This window comes from Oncorhynchus keta, chromosome 13 (genome assembly GCF_023373465.1).
Source record: "Oncorhynchus keta strain PuntledgeMale-10-30-2019 chromosome 13, Oket_V2, whole genome shotgun sequence".
In the NCBI taxonomy this organism is placed as follows: domain Eukaryota; kingdom Metazoa; phylum Chordata; class Actinopteri; order Salmoniformes; family Salmonidae; genus Oncorhynchus; species Oncorhynchus keta.
The window spans coordinates 23,416,818-23,441,437 of record NC_068433.1 but is presented as its reverse complement, the minus strand read 5'-3'; the positions used below and the strand labels follow the sequence as shown (position 1 = coordinate 23,441,437).

General features: G+C 42.4%; 2 long non-coding RNA genes and 1 pseudogene across 2 annotated transcripts; 2 read left to right on the top strand and 1 right to left on the bottom strand.

Moving 5' to 3' along the window:
• The first annotated feature begins 606 nt into the window (after positions 1 to 606).
• Positions 607 to 7,406, top strand: LOC127906756 (uncharacterized). The gene is made up of 3 exons (XR_008062766.1): positions 607 to 3,644; positions 3,881 to 4,148; positions 7,270 to 7,406. It is a non-coding gene; the product is annotated as an uncharacterized LOC127906756 (long non-coding RNA).
• Positions 7,407 to 7,535: 129 nt separating this feature from the next.
• Positions 7,536 to 9,490, top strand: LOC127906921 (N6-adenosine-methyltransferase subunit METTL3-like; annotated as a pseudogene).
• Positions 9,491 to 11,634: 2,144 nt separating this feature from the next.
• LOC127906755 (uncharacterized) lies at positions 11,635 to 23,144 on the bottom strand. Its single transcript, XR_008062765.1, has 3 exons — positions 22,882 to 23,144; positions 14,247 to 14,349; positions 11,635 to 13,475 (listed from the first exon to the last, which is right to left on the bottom strand). It is a non-coding gene; the product is annotated as an uncharacterized LOC127906755 (long non-coding RNA).
• Between the last annotated feature and the right edge of the window lie 1,476 nt (positions 23,145 to 24,620).

Here is a 24,620-nt window from a genome sequence, read left to right as displayed (position 1 = left end):
TCTGTTTATTAAATGGGTACATAGTTCAATAGTAATATCCTCTAAAATGCTCTGGTGACAAACACACTTTGCTGCCCAGTTGTCCACATGGCTGGGAGAACATATTCAACTAAGTCAATATGTTACATTTCAAAAATGTTTTAAAAAAACGATGTATTATTAGCTAATTAGCTACAGTGCAGGGTAACTCAAATGAGCTGCTAAATGAGCTAGCTAGCTAACAACAGTTGAAGTTTACATACACCTTAGCCAAATACATTTAAACTCAGTTTTTCACAATTCCTGACATTTAATCGTAAAAATCCCCCGTCTTTTAGGTCAGTTAGGATGACCTTATTTATTTTAAGATTGTGAAATGTCAGTAATAGTAGAGTGATTTATTTAAGTTTTTATTTCTTTCATCACATTCCAAGTGGGTCAGAAGTTAATATACACTCAATTATCATTTGGTAACATTGCCTTTAAATTTACATTTAAGTCATTTAGCAGACGCTCTTATCCAGAGCGACTTACAAATTGGTGCATTCACCTTATGACATCCAGTAGAACAGTCACTTTACAATAGTGCATCTAAATCTTAAAGGGGGGTGAGAAGGATTACTTATCCTATCCTAATAAATTGTTTAACATGGGTCAAACGTTTTGGGTAGCCTTCCACAAGCTTCCCACAATAAGTTGGGTGAATTTTGGCCCATTCCTCCTGACAGAGCTGGTGTAACGGAGTCAGGTTTGTAGGCCTCCTTGCTCGCGCACACTTTTTCAACTCTGTCCGCAAATTTTCTATAGGATTGTGGTCAGGGCTTTGTGATGGCCACTCCAATACCTTGACTTTGTCCTTAAGCGATTTTGCCACAACTTTGGAAGTATGCTTGGGGTCAGTGTCCATTTGGAAGACCCATTTACGACCAAGCTTTAACTTCCTGACTGATATCTTGAGATGTTGCCTCAATATATCCACATCATTTTCCTGCCTCACGATGCCATCTATTTTGTGAAGTGCACCAGTCCCTCCCGCGGCAAAGCACCCTCACAACATGATGCTGCCACCCCTGTGCTTCATGGTTGGGATGGTGTTCTTCGGCTTGCAAGCCTCCCCCTTTTCCTCCAAACATAACGATGGTCATTATGGCCAAACATTTTTATTTTTTTTCAGACCAGAGGACATTTCTACAAAAATTACAATCTTTGTCTATGTGCAGTTGCAAACCATAGTCTGGTTTTTTTATGGCGGATTTGGAGCAGTGGCTTCTTCCTTGCTGAGCGGCCTTTCAGGTTATGTCGATATAGGACTTGATTTACTGTGGATATAGATACTTTTGTACCTGTTCCTCCAGCATCTTCACAAGGTCTTTTGCTGATGTTCTGGGATTGATTTGCACATTTCGCACCAAAGTACATTTCATCTTTAGGAGAAAGAATGTGTTTCCTTCTGGAGCAGTAGGACGGCCGCGTGGTCCTATGGTGTTTATAATTGCATATTATTGTTTGTACAGATGAATGTGGTACCTTCAGGCATTTGGAAATTGCTCCCAATGATGACTTGTGGAGGTCTACATTTTTTTCCCGAGGTCTTGGCTGATTTCTTTTGATTTTCCCATGATGTCAAGCAAAGAGGCACTGAGTTTGAAGGTAGGCCTTGAAATGAATCCACAGGTACACCCCCAATTGCCTCAAATGATGTCAATTCGCCTATCAGAAGCTTCTAAAGTCATGACATCATTTTCTACAATTTTCCAAGCTGTTTAAAGGCACAGTCAACTTACTGTATGTAAACTTCTGACCCACTGGAATTGTGAAACATGTCATGCATAAAGTAGATGTCCTAACTGACTTGCCAACACTATAGTTTGAGAACAAGACATTTGTGGAGTGGTTGAAAAACAAGTTTTAATGACTCCAACCTAAGTGTATGTAAACTTCCGACTTCAACTGTATCTAGCCAACTTCACATACTGTATAGATAACTCGCTAAGTGAATGAAATATCACCATCTACCTAACTTCATATTGGGTGATATATTGGGTCATGGGTGCACCTCAGCCACGCTCAAGGTCCTAAACGATATCTTATCCGCCATCGATTAGAAACAATACTGTGCAGCCATGTTCATTGATCTTGCCAAGGCTTTCGACTCTGTCAATCACCACATCCTCATCGGCAGACTCGGTAGCCTTGGTTTCTCAAATAATTGCCTCGCCTGGTTCACCAACTACTTCTTTGATAGAGTTTGTCAAATCGGAGGACCTGTTGTCTGGGCCTCTGGCAGTCTCCATGGGGGTGCCACAGGGTTCAATTCTTGGACCAACTCTCTTCTCTGTATACATCAATGATGTCGCTCTTGCTGCTGGTGAGTCTCTGATCCACCTCTACGCAGACGACACCATTCTGTATACTTCTGGCCCTTCTTTGGACACTGTGTTAACAACCCTCCAGACAAGCTTCAATGCCATTACAACTCTCCTTCCGTGGCCTCCAATTGCTTTTAAATACAAGTAAAACTAAATGCATGCTCTTCAACCGATTGCTGCCTGCACCTGCCCGCCCGTCCAACATCACTACTCTGGATGGTTATGACTTAGAATATGTGGACAACTACAAATACCTAGGTGTCTGGTTAGACTGTAAACTCTCCTTCCAGACTCACATCAAACATCTCCAATCCAAAGTTAAATCTAGAATTGGCTTCCTATTTCGCAACAAAGCATCCTTCACTCATGCTGCCAAACATACCATCCTACCGATCCTCGACTTCGGTGATGTCATTTACAAAATAGCCTCCAATACCCTACTCAATAAATTGGATGCAGTCTATCACAGTGCCATCCGTTTTGTCACCAAAGCCCCATATACTACCCACCACTGCGACCTGTACGCTCTCGTTGGCTGGCCCTCGCTTCATACTCATCGCCAAACCCACTGGCTCCAGGTCATCTACAAGACCCTGCTAGGTAAAGTCCCCCCTTATCTCAGCTCGCTGGTCACCATGGCAGCACCCACCTGTAGCACCAGCAGGTATATCTCTCTGGTCACCCCCAAAACCAATTCTTCCTTTGGCCGCCTCTCCTTCCAGTTCTCTGCTGCCAATTACTGGAACGAACTAGAAAAATCTCTGAAACTGGAAACACTTATCTCCCTCACTAGCTTTAAGCACCAGCTGTCAGAGGAGCTCACAGATTACTGCACTTGTACATAGCCCATTTATAATTTAGCCAAAACAACTACCTCTTCCCCTACTGTATTTATTTATTTTTGGTCCCTTGCACCCCATTATTTCTATCTCTACATTGCACATTTTTCCACTGCAATTCCAGTGTTTTACTTGCTATATTGTATTTACTTCGCCACCACTGCCTTTTTTTGCCTTTAGCTCCCTTATCTCACCTCAGTTGCTCACATTGTATACAGACTTATTTTTCTACTGTATTATTGACTATGTTTGTTTGTTTGAGTAGGCTATTCCTAAAAATGAAGATGGAGATAATAGTAACATAATATTCAGTGGGGTGTAATTTGACTATAATTTAGTCTGTTTCTTGTGAGGTTTTCTGTCCTCAGATAAAGAGGGCTATGGAATCCTGTCTACATATGAAGAGGTCCCAATGAAGAGCAGTGGTTCTTAGTCCTGGTCCTGGGGACTCAAAGGGGTGCGCAGCTGATTCAAATGATCAACTCATCAACAAAGCTTCAAGTAGTATTTGTGTATTCATTTGTGATGCTATCCTTGATAAGATCCTGTTATTGTCACATACTACACATGCGTGTGCCCATGCATCTATCAATCCAATGTTATCATGAGTTGTTATCAGGGATATTATTATAATCCACAATGACCTGGTGATGTAAAAGTCTAATAATTACATTGTCTTCCATATTCCTACAGATACGTTGTAACTGGAGATTCCTTAAACAATTGCCTCCAGTTAACGTGTAGGGCACTGCAAGGTTGGGTGACCAGGGCCACATGGGACTGCCTCCTGGAGGAATTCAGGTGTGTGAAGGCTACCTATGTCCTGCATAACTAAATGAGGATGGACACGAGGACCAGGAGGAAATCTGCAGCTCACCGCCATGTGCCAGAGGAGAAGTCCGCTGCTCTGCAGGATGTTTCAAGGATGGGGCCCATCAACGCAGCAAGAGAGGCAATCTGTGTGCGGGAGATCTTCACCTACTTTTTGAAAAGCTGTTCTCTAACACCATAGACTACACTATGCACAACCAAAGGCTCTTTTAAGAGCCATTCACATTGCAATAAGAGTATTCTTCCATTTACTTAGCTATGTCAACTGCAGTTATTCAGTTCCCAATTTCTCTCCCTTTGATTCTACTTCTCAGGTGATGGTGCTGTTTAGGTAAGGGTGTGATGTCTGTACAAAAACAAAACAGGCTATTTTAAATCACCCATATTGAAAACATGTAGAACATGTAGACACCCTATAACCCACACCGACACACTCATGTATCAATCTGATTGATGGATTGTGTTGCGGAGTAATGTGGCTCCTTCCACCTTCATAGAACAGGTAAGACGGCCAACCATGGAGAATAGTAAGACACTTCATTATTTCTATAACTATGCTATATTGTTTTTCCTCGTGTGTCCGTTCATGTTTTTCAGCATAAAGAACTCTGCCGCCACTTAGTGTGGTATGGACACCAGGTGAGGCCACACCTAGATTCCTGTTGAACACGGTCTCTTTTAACTACTTTATTTTCTCAATAACAGTCTCTCTCCTTAACTTCATCCTCCTCTCTTCACCCTAAATCCTCTAGGTTATATCAGCTGTGTCGGTGAACCCCTCCTGCATTGGAACTGGCTACATAGAGGCCACAGCATGATCAGAGGTGAGAGATCACTTGGTCAGGTCAACAGGAAGTATTATTAAAGAGATACTTTACATTGAAATACAGATAGAGATGCAGTAGTCCCAGAGTTAATGATCCAAGGTCAGTTTTGCACCTCATGATTATTATGACTAACAATGTTAGAATAAAAAATAAAAACAAGGCTTAAACATGCTCTCTCCACCTGTCTCTCGTCTGCAGATATGTTTTGATGTGAGAGGATGCCGACCCGCAGACCTATCATCGCCACCTCACCCACTTTTAAGATCGCCTTTGGGCTGACTAGAGACACTATTATGTAATTGTGATGAACTGAGAGAATATTTGGGTTGCACTGTGATTCATTAATCATATGGTGCCTTCCCTGCTCCTATGTTCTTACCTCTTTCCCTTTCTGTCTTTTACACCTCTCTCGCCACCTCTTTCTTCATCTGTTTTTATAATGCACAAGAGATGTGCATTGAAGTACAGTTTGAACTTGTATTTATAATGCATGTATTTATAACACTTCTTTCAATAATGCGTTTCACATTCTCTACTGGTTGAAATTAGGTCTCATTTGAGGAAACACTACACCTAACCTGTTTAACAGATGCAGACGAAGGGTGTTAGATATTGACATGAACCGGTTTTAGAGTATTTACATGATGCATAGGAAGTGTAGTGTACTGTTTTTTAAATTATATTTCTGTATGTATGAATTACAAATCAGCCTTTTAATTAGTTCAATCCTGTTTCTAGTCTATTAGTTTCAATGTGTAACAATTGATGTCCCAGGACTAAGATTGGTAAACACTGTTGAAGTGTATAATTGTAATAAATACATACATGCAGACTCAGCATCATTCAAAGACTGGAATTTGTGACTCCTGGTAGTGGATAAGACATTCATACATGAACTGCACCTTTATTTGTCAAGGTAGAGTACATGATCAGTGAATATATTAAATGTACAGGCTACAATGTGAGGATCTCATGCATGGTAATTACTACATGTAAATACGACTTGCATCCTTGGCACAAAGTTATATTCTACTTAATCCATAGGCTTCATTAATGTCATTCAGACTGTTTTGAAGTTGATACAACTGTCTATGATAGCTGAGGTTTATAGGTAGGTTCTGAACTAATATGTATACCAAACGTTTGGGCCCATACACAGATCAGCTATATAGCTAGCTACACATCCATAGGGCATACAGGTATTTTTATCCTCCACTGCACAATAAGCAAGAACATAACTAGCTACTTTATTTAATCTATCTGCATTGCATGGCAATTATAAGCAAGGCAAGCTTACAAAATAGTACATTCAATTTGCAGTAAATGCTTTAGCTAGCTAGAAAATGTACATCCACTGTTTCACAAGACAATAGCCTGGTTTGCTGGTTGCTTCAGAATTAGAATTTCATACTCATGTCACAACATCATAAAGCTTGCCAGCGAACTGGCGTATGTTAGCGAAATGTCGCATACATGGTGCAACATCCAGGCACACAGGAAGCACCAGGATTCTCTGCGAGAGAGACTGAAGAGGCGGCAGAAAGACCCCACACAACTCGGTACAGGTCGCATTTCCAATGTAATGCTTGCAACATTGCGTTGCAGAGGCAGTTGCAGTCCGTTCTGTGTGGTGCATACGTTGGATTTATCGAACGTATGTATCAAACTGTATGCCTAGACGGCTTGGCATGTAGTGAACGTTGAACTTTGCACACAGGGTTGCGTCAATCGAATCTGGTATCAGGATAAATATGACATTGAGTCACCGATTGTATACTATGTATTTTTTATTAGCTAAGCAATGAGTGGTAAATGCAATTTTTGTATATACGGGTTCGCTGTAACACCACACAGGGTAGAACAGAGAACTGACTTGTTCCTGAGTTATTATAATATACTCTGACAGAAGTAGTTCCTGCTTCCGAGCTGGCCTGTCAGAGTAGAGACTGGGCGTGGTTTAAACTCACTCAGCCTATCGTTGATTGTTGGCGCCCGAGCTGGTCCCAGCCCCCTAGCCCCCCACAGTTGTTGTTTTGTTTTTTATAGTGTTCACGTTTATCGTCTTTATTAAACATAGTGAACACTAACCAAGCTGCGCTTTGGTCCTCTCCTTCGTCCACAGAAGAAAGCTGTTACACAGAGAGCCCTTATATACGAAAATTGCATTTACCACTTATTGCTTAGCTAATAAAAATACATAGTATACAATCGGTGACTCAATGTCATATTTATCCTGATACCAGATTTGAATTGACAGAAGGAAGATGGACAATAAGAAGTAATGTTACTGTTTGTGCATTGTCTGTGGACCCATCGTTATATGGTCCAGATACTAGTGATTGTGAGTGAGCAAAGCTCTTAGTCTGCATAAGCACTGTTGTTACTGCCAATGTGATTTACAACTTGGTGGTTATCTTTTCTCAGAGGTGGGAGGCAGCAATGCTGAAGAGGCTGCTGCATGGCATGAACGTCCCTCCAGAGCCCCCCAGGAAGAGGCTGAAGTAGAGGAGAGACTCCTGGGATATCTGTCTGACCTGAGCCTCTCACTGCCTACTGATTCATCTGACCATCACTGATGAGCTCGACAGTGTAAGGTCTACTATATTTGCATAGACAAGTACAGAACAACAATAGAAAGTAGAAGCAGCAGAGCGAGAAGGTACAGTAGAACCCGGAAGAGGAAAGGGAAATAGATGGAACCCAAGTGTGTGTTATAGATGAGCAGAGTGATCCTGGAGCTGCTGAACACCAGCACAGCTAAAGAACAGTCCATTGTTGAGGAGTTCCGGTCGCGCTCAGGTCCAGGAGTTCTTTGGCCATGGGACCAGAAAGGAGTGTATGCGGTCCAGATTCACACCCCAGGCTTGCACCGAGCAGCATTTCCGGTCAGTGCAGCACTTCCGGTCAGTGCATCTACACAGTCTTAGATATACTCTCCAAAATATGTATTGTTCTTGATGAATCAAGAAATCCCTTTTTTCTTTACCTCGTCTTTTATTCTATACTTAATTTTTATCATCCCCTCCACAAAAAGATTGTTGTGCTGGTTGAATCTCTAAGCGCTCTCTCCATTCTCATTGGAGCTCTCTCTATTCAATCACTTATGTGTCTTATGATTGGCTGATCTATCTTTTTTGTTGTTGTCCTACCCTATTGACTAAGCCCAAGTCTTCTCTCCCCTCTCTGACGCATCACCAACAAGCATACAGACGAGAGTCTGGAAGACTGCTCTTTCCTCAGCACCTGTTTCCACATGGACACCTGTAAATACAGTATGTGCACTAGGGGATCGACAGCCTCCAGAGGCAGAGGGGGGTCTGATGGGTTCCCAAGTTTGGGACATGGAGGTGGGACTATACCAGGGGGAAGAAGACAGCAACGTGGGGAAACTGTTCCCCTCTCAGGTGAGAGAAGAGGAGGAATAGAGGGAAGGGAAAAGGGGAGGCTTATGAAAAGGAAGGAGGGAGAGACTGGTGGGGGGTATTTTGGTACACGTCTCTACAGGTTTGGATTTTCTAAATTCATATACTTTCGTAAACCCCAAAGGGGGACATAAAAAAGTAAAAGTAGTCAGATGTGGTTCTTAGGCAGTCTGATGCTGCAGTTCGATCCAGCCTGATCCGGTTTTGTCCCACATCACAGTGGATCTGTTGTGGCATCCGTGTCCTGGAAAAGTTATCTGTGGTGATGGCCGACCCTCCCTGTGACATCCACATGGGGCTGCCCTATGGAACTCTGACAGACATCAAGATAAGGAAGCTCCACACCCCTTTCCTACAGGACGACGGCCTCCTATTCCTCTGGGTGACAGGCAGGTACCTCCACTACCTCCACCAATCAGATATGAGTGGAATAGTGCGTTACTAATCGACCAATCAGCTGCCAGGAGAGCAGTACAAGCTAATGAACATGCACTACAGCAGAAAGGGTCTGACAGTGCGGTTTAATGATAGAAGCCTTAAACTCCTGATTTTGGATGATGTTGATTGGTGCTTTGATTGACAACTTTCACTTAGAATTTACAATAGACTGTTTTAATCTCCATGTTTCTCCCTAGCTCTTTTCTTTAGGGCTATGGCGTTGTGTGTAGAATGTGTTTCTTTTGGGGTGAGTCTCTTTATTCATTAAACTTTGTGACAGTTGACTTACTTACTGGCCCAATCTGACTGTGGGTCTTCCCCTTGCTTTCTCTCGTAGCGATGAGCGTGTTGATGAGATCATTTGGTTGAAGACCAACCAGTTACAGCGATTTTGATATGTATTGTGATATGTTGTGCGGCATCATACCTCTTATCTGAGTCTGGGCTCAGCTTTGGGCAGTTTGGTGCAGTCAGTTTTGTGTATTTACTGTTATTATGGTGTGTGTGTGTACGTGTAGGTAGATGTGACTGAAAGCCCCAGGGATTCAATAGTGCTGGACTGTGATGTCATTGTGGCCAAGGTCAGGGGTCAAACACAATGAATCCATTTGATGTGACATTCCCATCCCAAGAGAGCCCTGATTTGTTTTAACTCAACCCTCTCCTATATCTCCCTCTTTGTCTCTACCTCTCTCTTTCTCCTATCTTAGGTGCATTCCATCAACCACAAGCCAAATGAGATCTGTGGGATGATTGATACTTTCACCTGGTACCCAGGAGATTGAGCTCTCTGGCAGACCTCACAATGTCCAACCCAACTTGTACGTGTCTCTGTATTTATTGTATGTTGCTATTTTTCTAAGCTGCATTTATTTTCTTTCGCTCTCTCTCTCTCTCGCTCAGGGTAACTCTTGCCTATCAAATTGGAGGGCATGCACCTAAGATACCTCTTGAACCCTGATCACCTCTTGGACCCTGACGTTGTGGCTCGCTTCAGGAAGTGCCACCCAGACGGAGTCATTTGCAAACCAAAGAACATGTAGAGGACTGTCTTCAGTTTATTCATCTTTTGTACCAATTACAATATTTTGTAATGAATAAGGTTGAAAGAAAAATATCTTCATTAGATATTTGCACATTTCACAATATCAAGCTAAGTTAATCCACCAAAACATTTTAGTATGCAAATTATTTTTTGTATTACATTTGTTAGTAGTACATTTCAGCCATTCCCATTACAACAAGAATAGAGTAAAATGTTGGGATCTTTGATTTCCATTCAAATGGTTGAACATTGGGCAAATCATCAATGTTTTTGTCACCATTATTGGGGATTATTGCATTTTATTTTTATTTATTTTATTTCACCTTTATTTAACCAGGTAGGCTAGTTGAGAACAAGTTCTCATTTGCAACTGCGACCTGGCCAAGATAAAGCATAGCAGTGTGAACAGACAACACAGAGTTACACATGGAGTAAACAATTAACTAGTCAATAACACAGTAGAAAAAAATGGGCAATCTATATACAATGTGTGCAAAAGGCATGAGGAGGTAGGCGAATAATACAATTTTGCAGATTAACACTGGAGTGATAAATGATCAGATGGGCATGTACAGGTAGAGATATTGGTGATATTGGTGTGCAAAAGAGCAGAAAAGTAAATAAATAAAAACAGTATAAAAACAGTATGGGAATGAGGCAGGTGAATAAGGGTGAGCTATTTACCTATAGACTATGTACAGCTGCAGCGATCGGTTAGCTGCTCGGATAGCTGATGTTTGAAGTTGGTGAGGGAGATAAAAGTCTCCAACTTCAGCGATTTTGCAATTCGTTCCAGTCACAGGCAGCAGAGTACTGGAACGAAAGGCGGCCAAATGAGGTGTTGGCTTTAGGGATGATCAGTGAGATACACCTGCTGGAGCGCGTGCTACGGATGGGTGTTGCCATCGTGACCAGTGAACTGAGATAAGGCGGAGCTTTACCTAGCATGGACTTGTAAATGACCTGGAGCCAGTGGGTCTGGCGACGAATATGTAGTGAGGGCCAGCCGACTAGAGCATACAAGTCGCAGTGGTGGGTGGTATAAGGTGCTTTAGTGACAAAACGGATGGCACTATTCTCACCCCTTGACTTTCTCCACATTTTGTTGTTACAAAGTGGGATTACAATTGATTAAATTGTCATTTTTGTCAACAGTATGCAAAATACTCTGTCAAAGTGGAAGAAAATTTAAACAATGTTTTTTATTAATGCAAAATCAAATATTCCGATTTTAGATAAGTATATTAACCCCCTAAGTCAATACATGTTTGACTCACCTTTGGCAGTGATCACAGCTATGAGTCTTTTTCTTGGTAAATGTCCAAGAGCTTTGAAACCTGGATCCTATACTATTTGTAAGGTTTTCCTGATTTCAGTCTGCTTTCCAACAGATACTGGGAGACAAATCCACCTTTCAGCAGGACAATAAACCTAAAACGCAAGGCTAAATATACGCTGGCGATACTTACCAAGACGACATTGAATGTTCCCGAGTGACCTAGTTACAGTTTTGACTTAAATCGTCTTGAAAGTGTACGGCGTGCCTTAAATGTATTGTGGAGTAAGTACTATGTGGATCCATCCTCAGTTTTCTATCACAGCCATTTAACTCCAACTGGTTTAAAATCACCATTGGCCTCATGGTGAAATCCCTGAGCGGTTTCCTTCCTCTCCGTCAACTGAGTTGGTGACTGGGTGTATTGATACACCATCAAAAGGATATTCAACTTATTATTTTTCGCCACTAACCAATTGGTGCCCTTCGTGAGGTATTGGAAAACCTCCCGTGTCTTTGTGGTTGAAATTCACTGCGCGACTGAGGGACTTTACAGATAATTGTATGTGTGGGGTACAGTGATGAGGTAGTCATAAAAAAAAGTTACATTTATTGCACACAGGATGTCTGACTTGTTTTTATTCCTGGAGTTATTTCAAATGCTTTGAAGACTTAACGCAGGACAGTTCAGCTTTTCATTTTTAATTCATATTCATCCACTTTGACATTATGGGGTATTGTGTGTAGACCAGTGACCCCCAAATCTACATTTAATTTTAAATTCAGGCCGTAACAACAACATGTGGAAAAAGTCCAGGAGTGTGAATACTTTAAAGCCCTGTACATTCTTCTCACCAAACCCCCAGAAGTGGTGTCAGTGAGATGCTATTACCTCATCACTCATACAACTATTTCTCAATTTGTATCTAGAACTTAGATTTCTACAAACACAACACAATTAGAAGTAATGTGTCAGTGACATGTCCTTAAAGTAGTATGTGAAGCATCTGTTGACTTTCTGGTCACTTCATTGATGTTCACCAGAACATGAGAAGTCAGTCAAGGTAAAAGCTGCATGTAAGATGGAGAGGGCAATGCTGCCAAATAAAGTGTAGACTCAGTCAGTTAGGCAGGGCACTACTAGAAGATCGCTGGCACCAACATTCATTTCACCTTGGAAATGTTTCAGAAGGCACTCTCGCACATCGGAGCTATCTTTGTTGCAGGTGCATGGTAACCGCTGAATAAAGTGAGGGGGAAAAGAAGAAACCCGCACACTGCTCTTTATTCAACTTTACGTATCGGCCTCGAGGCCTTCGTCAGAGCTTTGGAAATGTTTAAATTAAGTTTTTTTTTTTTTTACAAGGCACAAACTCTGAAACTCATTACTGTCTTTATCAGCTAATCTGATCAAATCTAGTTACCATGTTTTTCTCAGCAACACTGTCAGGATATTTTTATTTAAAAAGCCTGTATTTAAAGTTGGGAGTGCTGACATTCTTACGCACGTACTCCACACACGTACATTGTAATATTGTTGTATGGTGGTATTATACATTTAGCATTGTAGGTATGTATTGGTGTAATAATGTTATATGATGTACTGTTTTATCTTTTATGTGTGATTTTAAGTGCCTTAATGTGTTTGGACTCCAGGAAGAGTAGCTGCTGCCTTGGTAGCAGCTAATGGGGATCCCTAACACATACAAATACAAATCATATTCACCAGCTAGTATTTTAAAGACACGACTGTTTGCAGTTTGTGGTCTTTTACCTGGCCCTAGACCAAACCAACACAGTCATTTACACCCCAACACACACACTGGAAAAAAAGGAATGTAGAAATAAAAAGGGTGGGCAGAAAAACAAAAGGAAAATAATGCACTTAGTGTGATAACGTTGTAAACATTTCTCCATTACATGTCTCCACCTCCACTAGCTACATTAGCAGAGCATTTAGTCTTTCTCTGTCGTGAAGAACTCAATCTGCTGTGATTATATTCCTCCTTTCACAGTCATCTCTGAAGGGAGAGTTGAGAACGATGTATTTATGCACCACTGAGTAGGTGAAGTCTCAGTCCTTCGCATTCAACTTCTGCCCCATTCCCCGTTCTGTTGAGCTAGAATAATGGCTGTCATAGTGGAGGGGTGAGAGTTCATTTTTCGGGGTGGTGATGATGATGATTGGACAAGCCCAGGCAGTCCCTCCCGGATTCAGTCTATATTCTTCCATTTGATGCCTAATGAACACTACCCAGGCTTGTCGAGGCTGCTCTTACTCAGCAGGTTGCGTCCACTGCGTTGAAGTTGCTGTCCATCTGGTGTCTAAAGGAGAGGCGAGCCTTGGTGGAGAAGTAGATCTGGGATCCACTCAGGCTGCTACCGCCCTCGCCCTGGCTACCACACGACACCGTAGACGACAGGCGAGGCTTCATCTCCTCTCTGGGGACTGGAGGGACGGAGCGAGGTGGCGTAAGATGAGGCGACGAAGAGAGAAGACAGGGGGTTTATTGAACCGCTAGCACACAACGTTTCAGAATCTTTTCTTTGGCATGTCTCTACATTGTATGGGATGATTTGATAATGTGATTTAACATAGCTAATGGTACGAATGATCCCTCAGACATCTTTAATGTAATGCAAATATAACATGACATGCACTGATTTGACATTATAATAATATAAACATCTAATAGAAGATATCCATTATGAAGTTATGGGTGGAATTAATGAGCAAATTATTGATTGACAGTTATAGTATTGGGAGGTTGACATTATGGACTACTATTAGTAGAGCCCCAAGCATTTCTTTAACGCGACCTAACTGACATTCCTGGTTATATCAGATCACTTGTTTCAACATGTATTCCAATATACGGTATGTGTTTGATAATCATGAGTGCAGCCTTGGGAAGTTATTCTGACATAATGATAATGTATGTAATAGCGTATGTAATGGAATGGATAACTGTTATATGCATATTTTGGGGTAGCCTAGTGGTTAGAGTGTTGGACTTGTAACTGGAAGGTTGCAAGTTCAAACCCCCGAGCTGACAAGGTACAAATCTGTCGTTCTGCCCCAGAACAGGCAGTTAACCCACTGTTCCTAGATCCCTATTTAAAATAAGGATTTGTTCTTAACTGACTTGCCTAGTTAAATAAAGGTAAAATAAAAATAAATAAAAAAGAAAGTACTATGAAATGGAAGTAGTTCTCTCACCTGCAGGTGGGGGGCACTGTTTAGCCTTGCATCGTTCCTTACAGCGTCTGTACCAGGAGAAGCACTTGAGGACCTTCCCACCCATGCCTGGAGCTGAGGAGGTCTGAGAGAGAGAGAGAGAGAGAATGAAATAAATATTTTACTATTTTTTAATTGCTATCTTGTAGTTGCACAGCTTTTACACATCAGCTTTGTCTTAATTGCCTAGGCATTTGTTTGTTTGGAATTACTACTTAGAATCAATTACTCATTTCAAATCACAAGATAACATAACCCACAACCACAAATAACCCACAACCACAAATAACTCTTAGCCAACGGATTAGCCTAAATAATAAAACAATTATCAACAGCAAGAAAAAACACGGCCATCTGCTATCAATGAACCTTTATTAACCAGACAATTACTGAGACGATGTGTCTTTATCTCATCATCACTCACAGGGTTGCCATAATGGTATTAGTCTGGTCTAGTACACTAATCCAGTGGAATTAGTCCAGTAATGTCACTATGAGGGGACAAAAAAATATGAAATGATCTGATGACACCGCGATGACTGAGGAGGCTTAGCTAATCTCTGTCTTGTCTCTTGTCAACAGTAGACGAGCATTCACACAAACACACATACAGTTGAAGACAGAAGTTTACATACACCTAAGAAAAATACATTTAAACTCAGTTTAACAATTCCTGACATTTAATCCTTGTGAAAATTCAATTTCTTAGGTCAGTTAGGGTCTCCACTTTATTTTAAGAATGTGAAATGTCAGGATAATAGTAGAGAGAATGATTTATTTCAGCTTTCATTTCTTTCATCACATTCCAAGTGGGTCAGAAGTTTACATACACTCAATTATCCTTTGGTAGCATTGCCTTTAAATTGTTTAACTTGGGTCAAGTGTTTAGGGTAGTCTTCCACAAGCTTCCCACATTAAGTTGGGTGAATTTTGGCCCATTCCTCCTGACAGAGCTGATGTAACCGAGCCAGGTTTGTAAGGCCTCCTTGCTCGCACACGCTTTTTCAGTTCTGCCCACACATTTTCTATAGGATTGAGGTCAGGGCTTTGTGATGGCCACTCCAATACCTCGACTTTGTCGTCCTTAAGCCATTTTGCCACAACTTTGGAAGTATGCTTGGGGTTATTGTCCATTTGGAAGACCCATTTGCGACCAAGCTTTAACTTCCTGACTGATGTCTTGAAATATTGCTTCAATATATCCACGTAATATTCATGCCTCATAAAGCCATCTATTTTGTGAAGTGCACCAGGCCCTCCTGCAGCAAAGCACCCCCACAACATGATGCCTCCACCCCGTGCTTCATGGTTGGGATGGTGTTCTTCGGCTTGCAAGCCTCCCCCTTTTCCTCCAAACATAACGATGGTCATTATGGCCAAACAGTTATATTTTTGTTTCATCAGACCAGGGGACATTTCTCCAAAAAGTACAATCTTTGTCCCCATGTGCAGTTGCAAACCCGTAGTCTGGCTTTTTTATGCCGGTTTTGGAGCAGTGGCTTCTTCCTTGCTGAGCGGCCTTTCAGGTTATGTCGATATAGGACTAGTTTTACTGTGGATATAGATACTTTTGTTCCTGTTTCCTCCAGAATCTTCACAAGGTCCTTTGCTGTTGTTCTGGGATTGATTTGCATATTTCGCACCAAAGTACGTTCATTCATCTCTAGGAGACAGAACGCGTCTCCTTCCTGAGCTGTTTGACAGTTGCGTGGTCCGATGGTGTTTATACTTCCGTAATGTTGTTTGTACAGATGAACGTGGTACCTTCAGGCGTTTGGAAATTGCTCCCAAGGATGAACCAGACTTGCAGAGGTGTAGACATTTTTCCTGAGGTCTTGGCTGATATCTTTTGATTTTCCCATGATGTCAAGCAAAGAGGCACTGAGTTTGAAGGTAGGCCTTGAAATACATCCACAGGTACACCTCCAATTGACTCAAATGTGTCAATTAGCCTATCAGAAGCATCTAAAGCCATGACTATTTTCTACAATTTTCCAAGCTGTTTAAAGGCACAGTCAACTTAGTGTATGTAAACTTCTGACCCACTGGAATTGTGATGCAGCAAGTTATAAGTGAAACAATCTGTCTGTAAACAATTGTTGAACAAATGACTTGTGTCATGCACAAAGTAGATGTCCTAACCGACTTGCTGAAACTATAGTTTGTTAACAGGAAATTTGTGGAGTGGTTGAAAAAACGAGTTTCAATGGCTCCAACCTAAGTATGTAAACTTCCGACTTCAACTGTATGCACACACACACACACACACACACACACACACACACACCTCCTTTGATAATCCAGCAGTTGGACTTCAATGGGCTACAGCAGATAGCTCAAAGGGCTAATTGGATGGAATTACACAGAGGTCACATGACACATACAACACAGACAGGATAAGAGAGGGCAGGCAAATCATGCCATAAAGTATTGTAGGTGCTTAGAGAGATATACTGTTCTGTGGTGTTACCCAAGTCACGTCAAGTCTGTTACTTGTAGGTGTCAATCAATTTTGTTTTTTTACCTTTATTTAACTAGGCAAGTCAGTTAAGAACAAATTCTTATTTTCAATGACGGCCTAGGAACAGTGGGTTAACTGCCTGTTCAGTGGCAGAACGACAGATTTGTAACTTGTCAGCTTGGGGGTTTGAACTTGCAACCTTCCGGTTACTAGTCCAACGCTCTAACCACTAGGCTACCCTGCCGCCCCATGTCATAGAGCCCCGAATTAATGATTCTCAAATGGATTTTGACATGTAATGCATGTATTTGCATTGTAAATGTATACATTGATAAATGTATGCAGGCTAACTGAATACTTTGACTGTATGGATCCATTACAGCTATGCCCATGGCAGTCTATATGTCTTGCTCAGCCCTTTTCCACACCATCTAAACAAAAATATGAATGCAACATGAAAGTGTTGGTTTCCATGATTCACGAGATGAAATACAAGATCCCAGACATGTTCCATATGCACGAAAAGCTTATTTCTCTCAAATTTTGTGCACAAATTTGTTTACATCCCTGTTAGTGAGCATTTCTCCTTTGCCAAGATAATCCATCCACCTGACAAGTGTGGCATATCAAGAAGTTGATTAAACAGCATGCACATTACACAGGTGCACCTTGTGCTGAGGACAACAGACCACTCTAAAAATGTGCAGTGTTGTCACACAACACAATGCCACAGATGTCTAAAGTTTTGAGAGAGCGTGCAATTGGCATGCTGACTACAGGAATGTCCACCAGAGCTGTTGCCAGAGAATAGAATGTTCCTTTCTCTACCATAAGCCGCCTCCAATGTCATTTTAGAGAATTTAGCAGTACGTCCAACCGGCATCACAACCGGCAGGCCACGTGTAACCACGCCAACCCAGAACTTCCACATCCGGCTTCTTCACCTGCGGGATCGTTTGAGACCAGCCACCCGGAAAACTGATTAAACTGAGGTGTATTTCTGTCTGTAATAAAAAAAAAATTGTTGGAGAAAAACTCATTCTGATTGGCTGGGCCTTGCTCCCAAGTGTCTAGGTCTATGCCCTCCCAGGCCCAGTCATGGCTGCGCCCCTGCTCAGTCATGTGAAATCAATAGATTAGGGCCTAATGAATTTATTTAAATGGATTAATTTCCTTATATGAACTGTAAATCAGTAAAGTCGTTGAAATTGTTGTTGTTGCACATCGTTGCAAATTGCATGTTGCGTTTACATTTTTGTTCAGTATAGTTTACAATTGGCATGTTATTCTTCCTAAAGCGTTAACATGTAGAGACAGGCTTTGTTGGCTTGGTGCACACTACCCACCCTACTTTCCTCTCATTGAAGTCACACACATACACGAGCACGCACACAAACTACTTAGCTTCTCACTGAGGTCCCTGATTCGCCAGAAGAGTCCTTTTGCATGTTTTCCCAGCCTGGGTGAAGTGTTACAGATGGCTCGATATAAATGGAAAGGTCATTTTCCGATTGAGCCGACATGCAGCGTGAACGCTAACGTGGAAGATTCAAAAGTAGAGCATTTAGCCTTTGCTAGTCCTGTATTAGCAGATTGATATAGCCGTCTGTAGCGGCAATGAACTAATTGATTACAATTGAAATAGAGTCGAAAGGTTGTACTAAATTGAGTCTGAAGGACTCTCTGGTAAAAACCTTTGAGCAGTCTTAGTTTTCAGCTTTCTATTCCTTCAGTATATCTGAAAATATGTCCCCTGACACTTTAATACTGCCACTTACCTTGTTCCACTGACTTCATGTTTGAAGGCACTGGAATAATTGAATGACTCTCTATTGAAACAATCATATTGCTTTCTATTTTAAAACCTCTCATGGTCTTCCATCATCACAGATCTCCATTTAGCTCCCGCTCTGTGGCAACGTCAGGAGAGGGTGGCGGTGTTGCCAACAAATTGAGGCTTTCCTTGCAAGCCCATGACCACACATAACAGAAGCCTTTCTCTGGACTCTGCTGCAAGTGCAGACATGCAATCTGTAGCAGAAAACCCTCTTGACTGGCGTGGGTGTGTTTCGCTGGCTGTAACACTCACTGGCGTGGGTGTGTTTCGCTGGCTGTAACACTCACTGGCGTGGGTGTGTTTTGCTGCCCCTGCACTCACAGGGACGAGCTCATTTCATAAAGACGTGACAGCTCTCTTACAGTCTCTGAGCGCCTTTGACTCCTAGGGGTCAGGCCAAGGTGGGGGACTCATATCAATTTTCCACTCTGTCGAGAGTTAGTCACGATTAGTGAAAATAGCTTTCAAAAACAACTCTCTTTTCTCTCTCTCACCCTCTCTCCCTTTCTACCCTTTCCCCCAACCCCTCTCTCGTTCTCTGGTATGGCTCTTATCCATATACAGACACAATGAACCCGTTATACTAAGTTAAATGTTGCTCGGCCAAGCTGTAGGAAGTTGTTCAGATAGACAGACTGATCAATTTAACCACTTTGGAATTCCTAAGAGGGAAATAAGGAAATGGTTGAGTTTGTGATAGCACGGAGTTGGGTTAGGACATTGACTATAAAACATACCGTTGTTTTCTATTGTATGGTGTAGTGTACATAGGAGAGTGATGGAAAGAGAGCGGGGTAGGCAGGAAAAATGAACAAATCAGCCTTGTAATGTAGAGCATACATTGGTCAGATTTATTTTCCAGACCTTTCCATGAGCCAAAGCCTAATTCCTTCTTATTTCCGTAAAAACCCTGAAGAAGATCAAAAGCCTAAACGCGTTGTTTCTACTCTTTGCAATAAATACGCTTTTTAAAATGTCATTCCGTTTGTTCTACAAGTGTTGTTGAATCTCCCCTCTACTTCATGGGCCTAAATTTGCACAGAGATAATACATTCGTTGTGTATTAATGACCCACTCAAACACAGTCCTTTTCTCAATCTGGGTCACGCACACAAAATAGACGGTCAGTGGTGAGGAATTTTGGGCCCCGGTCATTACAGCATCTAGTACAGCGAGTCTTTGGCAAAGAACAGCAGTCACAGGGCTTAGAGCAGAACAGCAAAACCAGTCCAGTGGGAGAGAGAGAGAGAGAGAGAGAGAGAGAGAGAGAGAGAGAGAGAGAGAGAGAGAGAGAGAGAGAGAGAGAGAGAGAGAGAGAGAGAGAGAGAGAGAGAGAGAGAGAGAGAGAGAGAGAGAGAGAGAGAGAGAGAGAGAGAGAGAGAGAGAGAGAGGGAGAGAGGGAGAGAGGGAGCGAGAGAGTGAGAGATCATGAGAGAAAAAGAGAGGGGGAAGAGAGAGACAGAGAGGGGATTGGAGGAGGAGAGAGCCTGAGAGGGTGGGAGAAAGTAGAACAGTGCCCACCTAAACAGCAGAGAGAGGGGGGAAGGCTGGAATTGGGCTTTGGGCCTGTTTTCTGTGCCTGTTTTCTGTGCAGGATCCTGCCAGGGCAGAGCACAGTGGTGACGTGAAGGACGTGCAGCTCTGAACGATGTGGTTTTACTAATACACACTGCCTGGTCATTGACTTATTCTGGCAGTTACTGATTGCTCAATATTGCTAAAATACTCATAGGTTGTCTTATCGCCCTATTATTTGTCATAGGGTGTGTGTGTGTGGATTTATCAAATCAAAGTTTATTGGTCACGTACACACTTTGGCAGATGTTATAGCAGTTGCAGTGAAATGCTTATATGTTAAACGCTTATGTACATATACCTATGTATACTTATGACAGGTTACATACAGAACTATACACAGTAAACAACGTAAAACACACATTCTTTGTGTGTGTTCCTACCTGGAATGTAAAATGGTTTGCAGCATGTAACATAACCCGGAAAGTCAGAGTATTTGAGCAAACTCTACAGAAATCTGATTTTCAACCTTTCCTATGTCCATTCCAAGTCTTCAGCCTCTTGGGAGACTTAGTGTCTGTCCCAAATGGCAGCCTATTCCCTATATAGTGCGCTACTTTTGACCAGGGCCCATAGGGCTCAGGTCAAAAGTAGTGTACCATGTAGGGAAGAAGGTGCTATTTGGGACACAGACTTAGAGAACTTGTGGCAGTGAGCCTGGGTCTGTAATAGAGCTCGCCAGCTTGTAGTCCTAAAAAATGGGAATGAGTTACGTTTGGTTTGTTCAGCCATTCCTATGGGGAAAATTAATGGGGATAGAATAGGGTTTTGGAATAAACGCCGAAAATGAGGTCTTAGGTTAACACAGGCTTAGGTGATCTTATATATGTTTTGTTCTATGAGATAATATCAGTCAGTTAACATGACCTTTATGAATTATAAAAGGCTTTGTGCTTTTATAATTTTTTATAATTCATATAACGCTTCAAAACTCACAAAAAATGATGTTAGCTGATGAAGATAATATCATAGAACAAAACGTATAAGATCTCCTAAGCCTGTGTTTACCACAGACGCTATTTTCAGTGTTTTCCAAAATCCCTACAAAACTCCATTCATTTTCCCATAGACTTTGCCCAACAAATCATGGCAGAGTTAGTACCTACAAAAAGACGCCATTACTATTTCTCTCTATGCCCCTGAAAGAAGCAGGGCCCCTGCTCCCTTGGCACGATGACGCACATTTAGGCCTATTGGTGCCCAGTCTGCCCACTAACATTAGAACCCTTACCCATCTCCAAAACAGCTATGGAAATGGGAAGTAATACTCAAACACAACTTTTCTTGCAGTTGTGTCAGATCTTTTTGCATAATTTCCCTCTGGCCATTTTCCAATGTTGAACAACGGTTGGCCTATGGAATTGTACCATGGTTCCAGAAGAGGGCCCCCAACAGGTTGAATGAAGTGACAGAACAACAGAGCAATGTGGGCTAATTGAAGCTTTCAATTAATCAGTGCATCACCGCAATCTCTCTCTCTGCCCCCTTGTTCTCTCTAATATTTTTAAATACCCGGGTTAAATGCATGGGAGTGTGTTTTAATCCCTGTATTTGATTATTCTCAAATACATGCCAATACTTTCCAACCGTATTTCCAAATACAATATTCAACTACTTGTATTTTCAAATAAAAACTATCTGAATGCTTACTTTGAAATGTATGTGAAAAGTAATTGAGAAATTTCAAATAGTATTTGAACCCAGGTCTGGCAGTAACATCATTTGTTTCTGTTCAAACTGTTAGTCTGAAAGAGGAGTTGTGGGTGTAAATAATAAATAAAGGAGTTTTTACATTTTCGTGGAAGAGGGTGTGCTAACACTCTGACAGGAAGTCTATTAATTAATACACCCTTTTCTGTCTAAATAAAGTGTCACGCATAATATAAGTTGTTTTGGAATCATCTGGAGTTGAGTAGAAAGGATTAGTTTGAACTAAGATAGCATTTTCTCATATCCATGCAGGCTCCATGTGTCGCTGAGTTGGAGTGCCGATCCAGGGTCAGTTTAGCCTTTTAGATTATAGCGAATGGACAGGGGGTGGCCTGATCCTAGATCAGCACTCTCACTCTGAGACGCTTGAATACTGGGCCCAGGTTTAAATCATAAAAGCCAAATGAAGGCCCAATATCGAAGTCAACACTGAACAACAATATGACGCTTGCCTATTCTATTCGTTACGCTTTGAACACACCAACAGCGATATTGCGCAAATATTACGCAGCATCGTCTGGATGTGTATGCAACTAAAGTTCAACTTGCACCTTCTGTTACCATTTCTGTCAATCCGTTTCGCATACATTTTGACGCATACGTTCATAACATCCAATGTATGCACCACACCAAACGCACTGCAACTGCCTCTGCAAGGCAAACGCAGAGTTTCATTGGAAATGAATGTGTACCAAAATGCTTAGTACAGACGCACTGTACAGCAAGCCTACAACTCTCATGGGACACTCCCACCCAGACACACCTCCTACAGCCAAGTAAACAGCCACACAGCCCCCCTCTCTATCTCCGAGGCAAGTTACACTTTTCCATAACGTTTAGGCTACCATTTGTCTGTATGTGTTGTGTCCAACCCTCTATTCTGCTTTAAATTCATTAATAGTCTCCTCAAAAGTGTACTGCAGTGAAATAACAATACTGTTCTTATTTATTGAAATTGTAGCTTATGATAAAAGTATGAAAGGCTGTCATTTAAAAACGAAAATGTTAACCTTTAAATAAGCACAATAACCTACCTGATCAGTTGCAACCTTGCAGATCTGGAAGAAAAATGTGCAATTTTCAATTAGGATACCTATTACAGCCGAATCGAATTATTGGTTCCAATTCAATGGTGATTTCACCATTTGCAACTTTGCTTGTTCCACTTTCTGATGTCAGTTCTGCTAACTAAATGCGACCTCCACAAGACTGGGCGCGAGGCGGGCGTTTTATACCGATTGCTAGGTTGATCCTTGCACTGCACTAGATGGCAACATGGAAAGGTTTGCGGAGCGCATGGAGAGCCTGAACTTTAAATAGCTCATCCATGTGGCCCGAGACACGCCTCCCTCACTACCTCCCTCCTTTTCTCAATGTGGTCTTCAACAGTCTATAACAAGTCACAGTTTAGTCACACACAGACAGTAGCAGTGTTTCGGTCAGTAGACCTACTGGATAGTTAGGGATTAGAGGGTGGATATAATTCATTTGGATTTGACACAATTAACAAATAAAGCTGAGAAGATTATAATGCACTAGAGGAGTGAATCGGTGATCTGTGAATAAATGACTGGAGGGATGAATGAATGAACATGGGAATAAAATAGAACAGTACATAGCATGAGACAACGCAAGAAAGAGAGATCACAAAGTCTCTCGCTCTCCTTCTTTCCATGACGAATAAGATTTTCGACAAACGTCAGAGAGATCGTGTACGTATGTGCCTGCATTAACATACCCCTATACCCCCTGGCCTAAACAGATGTAGGATCTTAATTTTAGACAGTTTGCTACAGCAGGAAAATAATCCTGCAGCAACCGGAATTGTAAGGGAAAATCATGTCAAATTTCAAAGTGGAAATGACAAACTTCAGAAGCCTTTTTAAACCTCAAATACACTATAATTTGAACATTTCCTGCATTGCGTGAATGTTTTCCTGCAGCAGGGTGATCAGATTAAGATCCTATATCTGTACCCACTCATCGGATCAAGTCATTTCCTTTCAGCTGATTCCCAACTGTCCCAGTAAGCACGGACAGGTTGGTTGAGTTTGCTCCCCTCCTTGTTTCCAGGAATTCTATGTTCTTGTAACGGCTGTTTGAAGAAGTGGACCAAAGCGCAGCGTGGTAAGTGTTCATGATATTTTAATAGAACTCCGGCCGCAAAACCTAATCCTATAGGGGAGGGTCTGGGTGGGCATCTATCCGCGGTGGCGGCTCTGGTGCGGGGTGTGGACCCCGCTCCACTTTAGGCTTGGCCCACTTAGGTGGCGCCTCTGGAGCGGGGACCTTCGCCGCCGACCCCGGACTGGGGAACCTCTCAGCGGGCCCCGGACAGGAGGGCGACCCTGGCAGCTCCGGACAGGAGGGCGACCCTGGCAGCTCCGGACAGGAGGGTGACCCTGGCAGCTCCGGACAGGACGCAGGCACAGGACTCACCAGGCTGAGGAGACCTACTGGAGGCCTGGTCCTTGGAGGAGGCACAGTATAGACCGGGCTGTGGGGGAGCACTGGAGCTCTGGTGCGTAGTCTTGGCACCACTCTTCCAGGCTGAATGCACAGTCTAGCCCGGCACGTGCGGGGAGCTGGAACAGGCCGCACTGGGTTCTCCTGGCGAACTGGGGAAACCGTGCTTAGAGCCGGCGCAGGATATCCTGGCCCGAGGAGACGCACTGGAGATCTGGAGAGCAGGGCTGGCACAACCCGTCCTGGCTGGATCCTCACTCTAGCCCGGCAGAAGCGGGGAGCTGGGATGTAGCGCACCGGGCTCAGA